This window comes from Pholcus phalangioides, unplaced genomic scaffold, assembly GCF_987345545.1.
Source record: "Pholcus phalangioides strain wild (caught in Gottingen) unplaced genomic scaffold, Ppha-v1.0 ptg000021l_1, whole genome shotgun sequence".
Taxonomy (NCBI): Eukaryota; Metazoa; Arthropoda; class Arachnida; order Araneae; family Pholcidae; genus Pholcus; species Pholcus phalangioides.
This window is the reverse complement of record NW_028301614.1, coordinates 9,407,640-9,422,588: the sequence shown is the minus strand read 5'-3', so window position 1 is coordinate 9,422,588 and position 14,949 is coordinate 9,407,640. Positions and strand designations below refer to the sequence as shown.

General features: G+C 38.8%; 1 protein-coding gene and 1 non-coding gene across 2 annotated transcripts in view; both read right to left on the bottom strand.

Annotated features, from left to right (window-relative positions):
• LOC149070584 (uncharacterized) overlaps positions 1-9,627 on the bottom strand; it is a 40,195-nt gene extending 30,568 nt beyond the window's left edge. The window contains exon 1 of the mRNA XM_089248954.1: positions 9,403-9,627. The gene's annotated coding sequence lies outside the window, so the exon portion shown is untranslated. The remainder of the gene's footprint in view (positions 1-9,402) is intronic.
• On the bottom strand, positions 5,561-5,634 carry TRNAT-GGU (transfer RNA threonine (anticodon GGU)). Its single transcript has one exon. It is a non-coding gene; the product is annotated as a tRNA-Thr (tRNA).
• Positions 9,628-14,949: the final 5,322 nt, after the last annotated feature.

The following is a 14,949-nucleotide window of genomic DNA, read 5'->3' as shown; positions in this document are numbered from 1 at the left end:
TGTTAATTATTTAATCATAACCCGAACTTCTTTGTTAATAAATTGGTTTTGTTAAATTTGAAATCTCTCTATGGAATTTATTCATCTCTCTTATTATGTACTTTTGCTTCAATTCTTCGGACTAGAATCTGAGTCGTATGCAGGGTCATTACAAATGACCACTCTAAGGTTTTTTTTTCTTTTTTAAGCCGAGCACAACTCAGGTCTATGGCCATGGGCAATTTACTACCTCGTGAGTAGTGCCGGAAGTGTAAGCATGTGTACCTAACAATCTGAGTGCGTATTTAGTGTTGTGTATGATTTTTTTTAGTGCTGCCATCTATATCTCAGAAGTGAAGTGCACTCTAAGGTTGGAAGATTTTTGCCTCATTCTTGACCTCTATTGGAGGTTAAGAGTATTAATATTCATGGTTTTTTTTTTTTTTTTGAGCGGCCCATAATAATTGCGCCAGATTATTTTATACTTTCATGCATATATGAATGAGTGGTAATTTTTTCAAAACTGAAGATATCACTTCGAACCCTTCCCTTGTTATAGCTAAAAGTAGCCGTCAATTCACAAACACGCTCTTGGGTCATTCCATGTCAAATCACCCAGCCATGACACCCATAGTCTCAGATTTCAATGATTTTTTTTTTATTTGTTGCATTTACCATCCTTATTAACCATGCGAAATATTATTTGCATATCTCTAAAACTTTTTGAGAAAAAAAATGTTGAAATTTATCAAAAACTGATGCAGATGAGTTTTCCGAGGCTCAATTTTTAAGTGGCATTGTTTGAGAAAATAAATCGTAACTTTTTCGATTTTCAATATATTCAAGTGAAATTTTCACTAAAGTGTTAACAAAAACATACATAAAAATAATTAATACACTTACATTTGAAATTTACATGCAAAAAAATTATGTAAACTTTGTTTTTGTGGAATTTTTCGTTAGAAAAAATACAATTTCTTAAACATATTTTTAGACCAGAGGCACAGCAGTTACCAAAACAACTTTTATTTTAAATTTCTCCTAAATATATGAAGTAAAATACTGGAGAAAAAAAAATAATGGTTTTTCACCATTAATATGTTTATTCTGGCTCGCAACACAAAATTCATTGAAATAAGACTGGATCATTTCGATTTCAAATCATTCAATTAGATACTGAAATGCAACCCATAATCCCGGATTCCAATTATTATTTCTTATTTATTGCTTCTACCATGCTTGTTGACCATGCAAAGTTTCATGTACATATCTCAAAAACTTTTTGAGAAAAAAAATGTTTTCTAACCTCACGAATGACGTCTCTTAGGCTAACCCCATTCAAGCAATATTATTTGTGAAAATATATCATAACTTTGCAGATTTTCAATATATTCAAATGAAATTTCCACTAAAATGCTCACAAAAAATGTAGATTATGACTAGGAAAGAAAATTTAAGCCTTTGCATTAAAAAATTAGATTGCAAAAAAATTGTTGAAATTTAATTTTTGATTCTTTTTACAATAAAAACACAATGGCTCACCTTTGCTTTTTCATTTACAAAAGCTCTCCTGTTTTTCACACAGCATATTCAGTGACATTGAACTCTTCAGATTTTTTTTCCTTGTTCCCCTTGCTTAACTCTTTAACGCCCAGATAGAAAACCTGGGAGGGTCGTGAAAATACCAAGTTTTTTGTGTTCGGACTCGTCCAAATTTTGGCCACTTTCCCTCATATATTATATATTTCCCTCATATTCCCTTATATATATACTGAAAACACCCCTTTCCTCACAGTATTATCTCTTTGTAAAATGTATTGAGTACCCTTAGTCCATTCTCAAGGAACATTCTAGTACATCAGCTTTTAAAATCCCATTGATAGGGCGTTGCAGTTGCCTTTTCCGTTCCCGCCTCTGACAAGAGCTTTCAGCTTCTCCCCCGTTGGTGACAAAAGCCCACCAAAACATACCCATACCACCTAGCTGGGCCGACTTGAGGCAGTTATGGGCATTAACCTACTCTGCCGACTTCGGGCGATCTGGGCATTATAGAGTTAAAGCAGGGGCCAGAGTTAAAATTTGTAGTTTTCCTCTTGTTGTGATGATTAAATTGAGTCTCATTTCTAATTAACTTTATCAAAATAATCATATTTGCTTTCTGTTTAATATCTTCATTAAGTGTGCTTCGAGATTCATTTTCTGGTAATTCTTCAAAAAGTTTGCAAACATTTGATTTTAAAGTGTTGAAAGCAGATTCAACTTTTCTTTTGGCATTGTTTGACTTGCACTGTGGAGCTACCCTATGAAGTTTAATTGGTGACTCTTCTATGTTCTGTAGAGATGAATTTATTTCTTCAAGTGCTTCTTGTTTAATAATTGACATTTTTCCAAGTCACTTCTCTACATTACTATCATTGTTCATCTCTTCACAGTATTCAGTTTCTTCACCTAATTTATTGATGTTTATATTCACTGTCCCTACAGGCATGGCATATTTTTTGCCCCCCTGGAATTGATTTTGTACAGTAACCATTTATTTCATTTATAGATGAAAAATACAAGTTTACTATCCTTAAACCTTTTGTTATTTTTTTCTTATGACATTTTAAAGGATTAAAGCATGCTTTCGGATATATTTCATACTTTGAGAAAAAAGCTCTATGACACACAGTAGATAAATGTTCAGAACTTGCTCCACTCCTCAATATTGATGTCCGATAGGTCCAATGATGTAATGGGTAACAGATTTTACACTTTTGCATAACACTTTTTATGACAGTCAGATCCAGTTTTTTTTCCACCACTATAAATTTCAAGTGTCTTTTCTGACATTTTACTTTGAATCCCAAAATGATGATATAAAATATTTAGCTTAAATGGAAATTGTGTTATCATAAGAAAAATTTCCTAACCCTGGAGTAGGCTACTTTATGGACCACATTCTCTGTCTTCAGCAAGATCATAATTGAGACTTGCATCATTTGATTATGGGGGGGGGGGGGGCAGTTTAGTTCTAACACTTTTGTTTTAGTTTTCACAATGAAGCAGCAGCAGTGACTTTATCAGCACCTGCTGGGATGATAAAAGCTTATAATTAAATAAGACACCAGCTGCCCTCTGAAGGACAAAGACCAGTGTGCCATAGTTTATATCTTCACAGAAGCTATTATTATTTTTTACAATCATCACCACAACAAGAAACATCACATCTTATATATCACCACCAGGCATTATATACATTAGGTTTTCAATTCTACTCTCTTCCATCTGCCTCAGCTACAACAATTAGGTTGTAGCTGATAATTATTTCATTCTTTGTGATTTAATGCCTCATATTATGGCTTTATATCAGCAATTTTAAATTATTTCTTGGGAAAAATATATAGAGGCTTGTGTTAAATATTATAATGTAGTTTTTTTTCACACAAGTATAACCATTTCATATTTATCATATACATTAAATATATGTTTATTAAAATATATGCTGTAAAAATCAAAGTAATTAAAAAAAATTTAACACTGTTGTGGTAAAATAACTTTATAATTAAGCATGTTAAAAAACTTCAAAAATTAATCTATATACACTGCTGGCCACCGTAAATGCAACACCCTGAAGGAAGCATGCAAATAATATGAAATTTACAACATGCATTAGCGGAGGTGAGATATGCAAATGATTAGAATTTCAGCACAGACGCACATCACGCGCGCCTGTGGCGCCACTTGAAAGCGCTATTTAAGGCTTGGAGATTTCGACGATTTGAAGTACGGCAATTGTGTTTTTCTTGTGGTGTTTTCAAAAAAACGATCAATTATGCCTCGTAGAAAACAGCGATCATCTTTTGATCAAGTATCCGAGTTCGACAGAGGAAGGATTGTGGCCTACCGAGATTGTGGATTATCTTTCAGGGAAATCGGTAGTCGTGTTGGACGAAACCAAACAACTGTAATGCTGATATGTGATCGTTGGATGCAGGAGGGTACGACGGACCGACGTGTTCGATCGCATCCACCTCAGTGCACCACTTCACGTGATGACAGGCGTATTGTGCGTATGGTAGTGACGGATCGCTCAGCCACATCACGAACCATAGCACAGCACATTCAGTCTGTACCGCATCATCCAGTGTCTGCGCGTACCATTCGACGCCGTTTACAGCAGAGTGGTCTGTCCGCAAGACGTCCATTGCTTCGTCTACCCTTGACGCAGAACCACAGACGTCTCCGCCGCCAATGGTGCGATGAAAGAAGGATGTGGACGGCACAATGGAATGAAATTGTCTTTACTGACGAGTCACGCTTCTGTCTGCAACACCACGATGGTCGGATTCGAGTCTGGAGACACCGTGGAGAGAGGATGCTGAACAGCTGCGTTATGCACCGCCACACTGGTCCTGCACCAGGTATTATGGTATGGGGCGGTATTGGATATCACTTTCGCACTCCTCTAGTACGCATTGCCGGTACTTTAAAAAGCCAGCGCTACATCTCCGAGGTGTTGGAGCCAGTTGTCCTTCCTTACCTTCAGGGCTTGTCCACAGCCATATTTCAACAGGATAATGCACGACCACACGTGGCACGCATTGTCCAAAGGTTCTTCGTCAATCGCCAGATTGAATTGCTTCCCTGGCCAGCTCGCTCTCCGGATCTTTCGCCGATAGAAAACATGTGGTCCATGGTTGCTCAACGATTGACCCAGATTACATCCCCAGCTGCCACACCAGATCAACTTTGGCAACGCGTGGAAGCTGCTTGGTCTGCTGTACCCCAAGAACACATCCAAAGTCTCTTTGAATCAATGCCGAGGCGTGTGGCAGCGGTGATCTCCAACAATGGCGGCTACTCTGGCTACTGATTTTGGCAGGAACCACACTTCACAGAAGTCTATAAATTTAATCATTTGATGCTTGGTCAACATGTTATCTATAAAATAAATATTGTTGCGATATCTCTTGTCTTTCTTAGTGTTGCAATTTGGGTGGCCAGCAGTGTATATGATTAATACTATCTGGATTTATCAAATACAAAATAATTCTTTATGCAAAAATATATCAGATTACAAAAGTTTGTATTTGTTGCATCATAAGAAATATTTATAGATCAATTAAAAGTGAAATTAATTATTTGGAATTTGAACACTTATAAGAATCTGAGCATGAAGGTTTAATTTGAAAAATTATTTTATTCACTCAAAACCTTTTTTTTTCACCAACTCCCACTTGACACATTACATTAACATTTCTAATTATTTCATTAATTCATTTTAATCCTAGAATTTTAAAATTTATTAATTGTTTTGAATTATTGCATTAACTACTCATGAAACTTAATTTAGTGAATACTGTAATAAATGTATAAGCGTACATGAAAAATAAAATATAAATTTCTTTTTACTAAGCATGAATTATATTAAGTCAAAATGTACAAATATAATTAATGTAGTCATATAAGTACAATTGTGTTTTGTTACTCAAATGTATTAACTGTCAAAATAATAGATGGCTTTTTTCTCAGCCAGAGATATCGAGGAAACAGTTATTTTCCGGATATTATGCTGAGGTGAGCTTGGAAAGAAAAGTCACGTCTCCACCGGGACTCGAACCCAGGCCCTCTTGCATACCGGGCAAGCATGCTACCATCTACACCACTGGAGACACAATTTCTTTCCGAGCTCACCTCAGCATAATATCCGGAAAATAACTGTTTCCTCGATATCTCTGGCTGAGAAAAAAGCCATCTATATCTCTCTAAACCGTCCCACCCGGGGGCCATTTCCTGAAGTTAAGAGAGGCTACTGATGCCTCTACTTCAGCGCCTCACGACACAGTGCGTGAAATTAGAAAGGCAGATTCATGTGTCTCCAGTGGTGTAGATGGTAGCATGCTTGCCCGGTATGCAAGAGGGCCTGGGTTCGAGTCCCGGCGGAGACGTGATGACTTTTCTTTCCGAGCTCACCTCAGCATAATATCCGGAAAATAACTGTTTCCTTGATGTCAAAATAATGTTTACTTTTCTACAGTCTTCTTAATATATTAATAGGATTAAATTTTAAAAAAAATTTAAAATTCATGCTGTGCATCCAAAAAAAATTGTGTTAAAAATAAAAATTAAAAAATTAAATTTAAATGACTTTTTTTCCTCTAAGGTTTACATTTTTTCTATTCATAACCTACATTTTTTTGTGAGCATTTTAGTGGAAATTTCATTTGAATATATTGAAAATCTGCAAAGTTATGATATATTTTCACAAATAATATTGCTTGAATGGGGTTAGCCTAAGAGATGTCATTCGTGAGGTTAGAAAATATTTTTTTCCTCAAAAAGTTTTTGAGATATGTATATGAAACTTTGCATGGTCAACAAACATGGTAGAAGCAATAAATAAAAAATAATAATTGGAATCCAGGATGATGGGTTGCATTTCAGTATCTAGTTGAATGATTTGAAATCGGAACGATCCAGTCTTATTTCGATGAATTTTGCGTTGCGAGCCAGAATAAACATATTAATGGTCCAAAAAAACCGTTATTTTTTTTCTCCAGTATTTTACTTCATATATTTAGGAGAAATTTAAAATAAAAGTTGTTTTGGTAACTGCTGTGCCTCTGGTCTAAAAATACGTTTGAAAAATTATATTTTTTCTCATGAAAAATTCCAACAAAAACAAAGCTTACATAATTTTTTTGCATGTAAATTTCAAATGTAAGTGTAAAATTATTTTTATTCATATTCTGTATGTTTTTGTGAACACTTTAGTGAAAATTTCACTTGAATATATTGAAAATTGAAAAAGTTATGATTTATTTTCTCAAACAATGCCACTTAAAAATTGAGCCTCGGAAAACTCATCTGCATCAGTTTTTGATAATAATTTGAGATATGCAAATAATATTTCGCACGGTTAATAAGGATGGTAAATGCAACAAATAAAAAAAAATCATTGAAATCTGAGACTATGGGTGTCATTTTAGCATTTTGCCGGGTGATTTGAAATGGAATGACCCTCTTGCAAATCATGGGACCATATCCCACTGCCATCAATGGCCTCCCAAGGACATGAGGCTCCTAGGCCGTGCCCCAGATGGACCAAGACCAGAGGCGAATTTTTGGTTTTGCCGCCCTTTTCTCATTCTAGTCCAATTTTCCTGACTATTCATTCCTAAAATTTACCGCCCTAGGTTATGGTCCACTTACACTCCTGCCCCTGTAAATAGGTCTCTGTCTTTTAAGTCATTCTTTTGGTCACTCACATGCTCGCACTCTTTCTTGCTCATTTTTCTGTCACTTTTTGCTGTTCACTGACCTGGTCCCTTGCTCTCCGTGTCACTCTCTCATGCCTTACATACTCTCTACTCCACTCTCTTGAATTAACCCATGCTCATACACTCTTTAGATTCCAGACAGTGTATGAGCATGAGTTTATGAGTGTGGGTGACAACTGCCGGAACCTGACATCATCCTTAAGTCCCTCGTTTGGTCAATCTCATGCTTGCAAATTTCAAAGGCCACTCATTTGGTCGCTCACTAAACTGTTCTCTCGTACCCTAAACCACTAGTTTGATTATTCACATGCTTGCTCACCATTTTTTCAATCGCTGACCTGACCCTTTGCTCTCTAGGTCACTCTTTTGATCTCTCTCATGCTCACACACTCTGTAGGTAATTTTTTTGATCAATCACTTACTTAGTCTGTCACTCTCTAAGCAGGGTTTAAGCGAGATAAAAAATTTCTTTAACAAAAATGTGAAAATGGGGAAAAAAGCTTTAGCAAAATGCTAAAATAATTGATGGGTGAATGTTTAATCGTTTCGTACTTCCTGTACACATTTCTGTGAAAGTGGCTACTTCTAAGATTGCTCGTTCTTGCATTCTAAGATTTTCTTTCACATTTTGCAAAAAATGTGACCGTAGCTTAAACCCTGCCTCCAAGTTATTCCTTTGGTCATTCATATACTTTGCACTCTCTAGGTCACAAGTTTAATCACCCAATGCTTGCAAACTCCACATTCCTAAATTCATTCATTTGGTCACTCTCATGCTTGCAAATTCTGAAGGTCACTCATTTGTTGCTCAGTAAACTTGTCTTTCATACCCTAAGTCACTGTTTTGGTTATTCACATGCTCTAGGTCACTCTTTTGATCTCTCCCATGCTCACAATTTATAGGTCATTTTCTCTGGTCACTCACAGACATAGTCTCTCACTCCCTTAAGTCATTCTTTTTGATCATTCACATGCCTGTAAACTCCCTACGTCATTCATTTGGTCACTCACATGCTTGAAAAAACTCACATTACTAAAGTTACTCGCTTGGTTGCTCCCTAAACAGTTCCCTCATACTGTAAGTCACTCTTTTGGTTATCCACATGCTCTAGGTTGCTCTTTTGTTCATTCACTGACCTACTTCACCAAACACCAACTCCGACCATATTGCAGTTTACTGTCATTAATGAATCGAGTTGGAAATGAAGGTGCCGTCTTTTGGTAGTCACATCAAGCTCGTTAGCGGAAAATATCTTAACAATATTCTTCCCCGGGATTGTGGTAGCAACCTTCACAGTGGTAGACAAGCATCTTATCAACATGCCCGCCACTCGGGCGTCGTTCACTGATCTAATCTTTTGCTCTGTATGTCACTCTTTTTGGTCTCCCATGCTCCCACACTCTGTAGGCCATTTTTTTTTTTATTTGGCCACTCACTGGCCTGGTTTCTTGCTCGCTAAGTTATTCTTTTGACCATTCACATCCTTGTACTCATTCTAGGTCACTCCCATGTTAGCAAACTCTGAAGATCACTCGTTCTGTCAATCAGTGACCTAGTCCTTCTTGCTCTAGGCCAGGGGTCTTCAACCTTTCTTCAAGTAGCAAGTACTGCCTATACTCATCATCAAACAAAGAGCAACACCCCCCCCCCCTCGCCTACAGCACTTTCTACACATCAATAATTGACATGTGCATAATTGTTTCCTGATGCAATTGTCACAAAGAGTTTAACTGAAGCGTTGATCAAGTGCTCGCGAGCATTTAGCATTGTTGGTGCTTTAAAGGAGCGCAATAGGTTGAAGGTGGCTGCTGAAAGCAGAGGTGGATTTATGATTTAGCCGCATGTGACCTACAAAAATTTTGCTGCCCTTCTCCCATTCTTCTCCACCACTCACACACTTCTTAAATTTGCCCCCCGCCCCTGAACTCGACACCCTGGGCTACAGTTCACCTAGCCCCCACCCCGTGTAAATACGATTCTGGTCAAGACTATGCTGCTCATATATTTATACAGATACCAGTAACGTCCATTCGGGAGGAACAAAGAAATGCGCCCTCAAAGCTCACGTGATCGAGATCAAAACATATCTTTAAAGCATTCAAAACAAATCTCGAATGTGTATTTAATCGTATAATAACTATATTGAATGAATGGACTTACACACAGTGCTTAAATGGCCGAAAAACGGGTTGAACAATAAACAACAGCCCACCACGTATATGTCCTGTTTATATTATCTTTTAATGTTGTTGTCTCATCCTCATCGGGCTTTAAATTAACCAATCAAAGGATCTAATTAAAATTAACTTGCTATGCCGAGTCGGGAAGAGATCGATGATAACGTACGGAATTTTTTCATCCGCGGAAATTATGGGATTTTTCATCGCGCGTGTTGCCAACTTTCCGGAACGTTATTTCTCCTACGTTCAAGGGCCCAACAAGATCGACATTCACGCGGACCGATTCTGGTTTTGAACACGGACTTCGCTGCGGCTCTCGTTTCTCGTGTCATTTTAAGAGTCCTGGCACATTTTTTAAGCTGAAAATCCATGTTCTGGTGGATCGCATGCGCCTGCTATCTACCGGATGGAATAAAAACTATTTGTTACATTTCTGTAAGTGATATTGGTTGTTAATTCTGAACCGGTTTCTCGCTTAAAAATGAATAATATGCGGTGTAATTTCGTGCAAATTTTTTGCTCTCTCGAACGCGTCTCGAGAGAGAGAGGATGCACTCTACATGAGCTCCTAAAAAACTTGTTAATTAATCAAGTATTATGATAGATTAGCACAACTCGGGCTAGGCACTATCCGTACTCAGTCGGATAAGATAGCCATCTCATAACATGGCACCGAGAAATAACTTAGCACCTCAACCAGTCTGTTTCTTACATGAAGTGATTCTTGATGAGGACAACGAGAATGCAGAATGGGCCAAGCTGCTAGCGGTTTATAGCAGAAGGAAAGCACGCAACGCTGACCTGAACAAGGCTGTCATCTCATACCTCGGAACCATCAGGGACCACTTCCACAGCTGGAATAAGTCACATCCCAGAAACAGACGCCCGGACACGGAAGTGTTTTATTGCACGGGAGACGACTTTCTAAGGAAGGCAATGGAGGACTACAATAAAATTATGGGAAGTCCAGATGACCCAGAAGTGCCGCTGTTCAAGCAGTCCCTCAGGTGGAACTTGCAGCAAATTATCATCATAGGTACAGATTGCTTCTTCGATGAAGATGAAAACGAGGGCATCTGGACGGACTACTACAACGAAATTAACAAACATATCTGGAAGCGGGCCAAGAAATGGGACGAGATCCCGTTATTCATGCGGAAGAATCCCGTCCCGGACTCTGAAGCCCAGCCAGACCAAGAAGTAACATCACCGAACCCGGGTACTGCTGAGCCCCCGGAAGAAGCAAACACGGCCCAGTTAAATGACAACTACCAACCGCAAATCCAGGAACCGGAAAATCCGGGCGAAATCCGAGGAAAACTGGAAAATGAGGTGGGCGAACAGGCCAAAGATGTGGTCTTCACCGCCGCCGACGGCAAGGGAAGCCCCGCCCCGACGAGCGAACCAGCAGCAGCGGACCAATCGCGTGGAAAGAGCGATGATGAAGCCCCGCCCACACTGGTATCGATCGACGGGGAAACCGGCAGTGAACAGCCGGAGCACCCCCGTACTCGAGACGGCAAGAATGAACCCCCCACCGCTGCCACCGGCACCAAAGAGGACCACGAACCACAAGATGGGTCAGCGTCAGCTTACCAGTCGTGTGCTAGCGACGATGAAATGGACGTACCCGTTCCAGAAGAACCCGAGCCAGGCGATGAACAGCCAGCATCAAGCGGGTTAAACGGCGTCACATACACCATTGTAGCTCGCGCTGACAGACAGTGGCGTAGCATCTCCAAAGTGATAAAAGAACAGTGTTGTGCCCCTGTAAAAGCAAAAATAGTGCGTGATGAATTCAAAATTGACTTCTGCAATCACAAGGACTACGAAATGATCCTGAATCACATAGGAAATAGTGATGCAAAAATCACTAGACGATCTGCCTCAGATGATCCCACCCTCAGCGTACTTATACGAGGGCTTACTGCCGCGATCCCGGCAGAGGATATCGTAAACGAACTATGTGACGAAGGCTTCTCACCCCTAGACGTCACCCAACTTAAATCCCAGAGGAAAAGAATAAGAGGGAAACCGCTACCCCTCTGGAAGGTCGATTTGAAGGACGACCCATATTCAAGGAGAATCCTTGAACTCAAAAAACTTTTTCTCATCGATATATCGATCACGAGATATCGTAGGAACCCCAATAGGAAATCGATTAATATCTGTTATCGATGCCAAACCTGGGGACATCGAGGTGACGAGTGCGAGCGACCACAGAAATGTATGGTTTGTTCGGGGAACCACGACGTGAAACGTTGTGTCAACATTAAAGGAGTTGACACCCCGACATGCTCAAACTGTGGGAAAGGCCACACGAGCAACTTTCGTGGATGTGAAGTCTACAAAAAATTATTTGCAAAATTCCAGGAGCAAAAGGCTTCCCCAATGGTGGAACAAAATGATGAGTTCATCGCTCCCAAAGAAATCCGGAGATCAAGAAAAAATTATACGAACACGTCGTTTCTACCACGAAGTGTATTACGTAAATTTAATGAGCGAAAAAAGAAAATTTCGCTGGACTTACAAAAAAAGAAGGAAAAGAATGCGATTGGCCGAGCCAGCTCTACGGACCTCCCAACGGATCTTTCAACTCAGCGTGTATCAGCTGAAAAACACAAGTCCCGATCTACGGACCTCCTACGCAGTGCCGAATCGAAACGCAAGGCGACAGACGGGGCGAGTGAGCAGCCCCGATCGATCGACGTCCATGCTCGGCACAGCCCGAGCCCACTGCATACCGTAAGCAAGACGGCTGGAGCCAACGCACTACCCACGGAAGAAGCCAACAAGGCACCCGGACTAGGCCAACGTGATTTTTTGGCAGCTAACTCGGACTCCGATGCGATGGATGCTAGTGATAGCCCCGCAAACGAAATCTTCCAAATAGCTCAATTATACATGAAGAGTATAATAAGAAAAACATCACGCAAAGACAAGCGCGAACTAATCCAGGAATTCAAAAAAGAAGCTGGACAGTATCTCGCCCACTAAAAGAATTCCTGAAAAGCTTGCAGAGTAGCAGCAAGCAACTCAAGAGCAATTAAAGGCTCATAACAGCCGGTATTAATTAATCGGCATTTTCTATCTTTTTCTACGTTTCCCTTAACCATCTTTCCAAGAATATTTTCTCCAAAACATTTATAAAAACTTAAAAATTTTGAGGCATTCCTGAATTTATTCAGAAATGACTCTGAAAATAATTAAAAATATTTTTCTATCCCTTTTCCTAGCTTTTTAAAAATACTAATACTATTCCTCTTTTTTCTTCACCTCTAATCTAATATTTTTTATTATTACTACAAAATTGCATATCATGTGACTTCTCTCGTCCAATTAGGTACAGGAACTCAACCGACGAATGAGGTGCGACCATGGCGCAAGATGATGACGTCAAAGGAGCGATTACTTTTCCTCCGAAATATTAATAAGTAATATGACTAACCAAGCTCGTCTAGACATGTTTAATTTGTGAAATTCCTTGTTAATTAATGAAATTCTTTAATTAACTGTGGGTTCCCCACTAGACAGTTCTCCCAAATTCTGACCGACAAACATACACTCTACACTTACACGAACATTAGCGCCCTTGCCTTTCTCTTCATAATGGTCCCCCGCGGGCCGGTTCTGAAGGCGGCAGATGTCTGTAAACAGATAGGCCCCGCCAGAAATCTTCTAACTTGTAATTTCGTGCGTTGTGCCAATTCTGTGTTTCAGTTTGCCGGAGAATTTCAATTGTTTTCAGTGTGTTTAATTTGTAACTGTTGAAAAACCCCAAAAACCATTGGACACTTTATTTTGCGGCAACGGCGCTATGTAATTTGTTCTATATTTCTTAGATGGCAGCAGTGTATAATCCGAATTTTGTTCGTCGGTGTCCGATTGATTTGAGCACGAGCTCCAATTAATTAAGTAAGTTAATTAATTAGATCCCTTATAAGTGATCTAATTAATCATAAGTGTCATTCTTGATCTAAGAATGACACTTAAGGGGTCAAATTCCCTATAACATGGAAAAAAAGTTAAAATATAGAGAAAAGCGACAGCAACGGAGTAGCTTACCAGGAGCCGTTGCCTAGCCACCCTCAGCGGAGCGATAAACCGCTCCGTTGATGTAAATAGGATGTACAATGTAGATAATCCCCTAATTCCCCCTTCCCTCTTTTTTTCTTTTTCTTACTTTTATGGTGGAGGTATTTCATATTTATATTCAATTAATATTTTCAGATTGATAATGTAACCCAAAACATGCACATGACTACAGCCCAAGTAGTCGCCTGACGTCAAATATGACGTGAAAATTTGGTAATTTTCTCTGAATGACGTCAGTCAAAAAAAAATCACACCATTTCAAAGTCATTTAATGACCACGAACAATAAAGGTCAGGAATTAACGTGATTCTTGAATTAGCCATGAAATGACGTGATTTTTTATGGCGTAAACGATTTTGCGTCATAAAAATCACGAATTTCTTTCCAACTGAAAAATTCTGTTCCGGTTAAAATATCAAAATTATCCAAAATGTTTGTTAATGAACCTTGAGAGGGTGTTTCAAAATTACCCTAGGCCTATTCGTTACTGGTTGTCACAAGATAAATGAAGTACTTTTAATTGCGATTTTGTTTCAAATGGAAATGCGAAATTTTTAGTGTGTAATTGTTCATATGAATTTATCAACGTACGTTATATAAATTATAACTGCATCCATATCATGTTTTTTACGGATGATCAGATCTGTGAAATCTGTCAAAAATTCAAAAAGATGTAACGAATTCATTGAGCTAAAAAAAAATGAATTTTTAAAAACTTTTTTTTCGATAATTATAAATAACGCAAATAATTATATTTATAATTATATTACTATATTTTTCATGGATAAAAAACTAAAAAAAAACGAAAAATAACTGCCATCGGCTAAACTCAGCAAGAGATTAAACGGTAATTGTAATATAATTAATCAATACTTTTAAAGTCCTCATTAAATAACACCAGCTGATTACTGCTACGATAGCGCGATCGGTAAAGGCATGGCGTAAGATACATAGGGACAAATCGAAAACGAACCAGGTTCGACGCCGACCTGCCCCAGAAAGTGATACTTTTTCTCTCCGAATAGCACCATCTATCTTCTGAAAGTCTAACTATTTGCAAATGGTAATTTTTTGACGTTTCCAAAATGGACATAATGACCATTATATCACGTCATGTTTGAGACATTTTATGACTTCCAAAAAACGTTTTTATTGAAGTCAGGCGACAACTTGGGAGCATAATTAATGCTGACGGCCCTTAGGAGACGCCCCCCCCCCCCCACGGAAAGTTAAACCTAGGCAATCGGATAAGAACAAATAAGTGGCAAATAACATCATGATCAGGGAGTAGTCTTGCGTTTGTGGTGAGATTCGATTTGTATTTTATCTCACAGATGGCGGCACTTGTAAAGCCGATGCCATTGGATTGTCGCGCGGGAAATCGCAGGAGAAGCGATCAAACCATCAAGAGCTTGACATGTCGCTCCGTAGA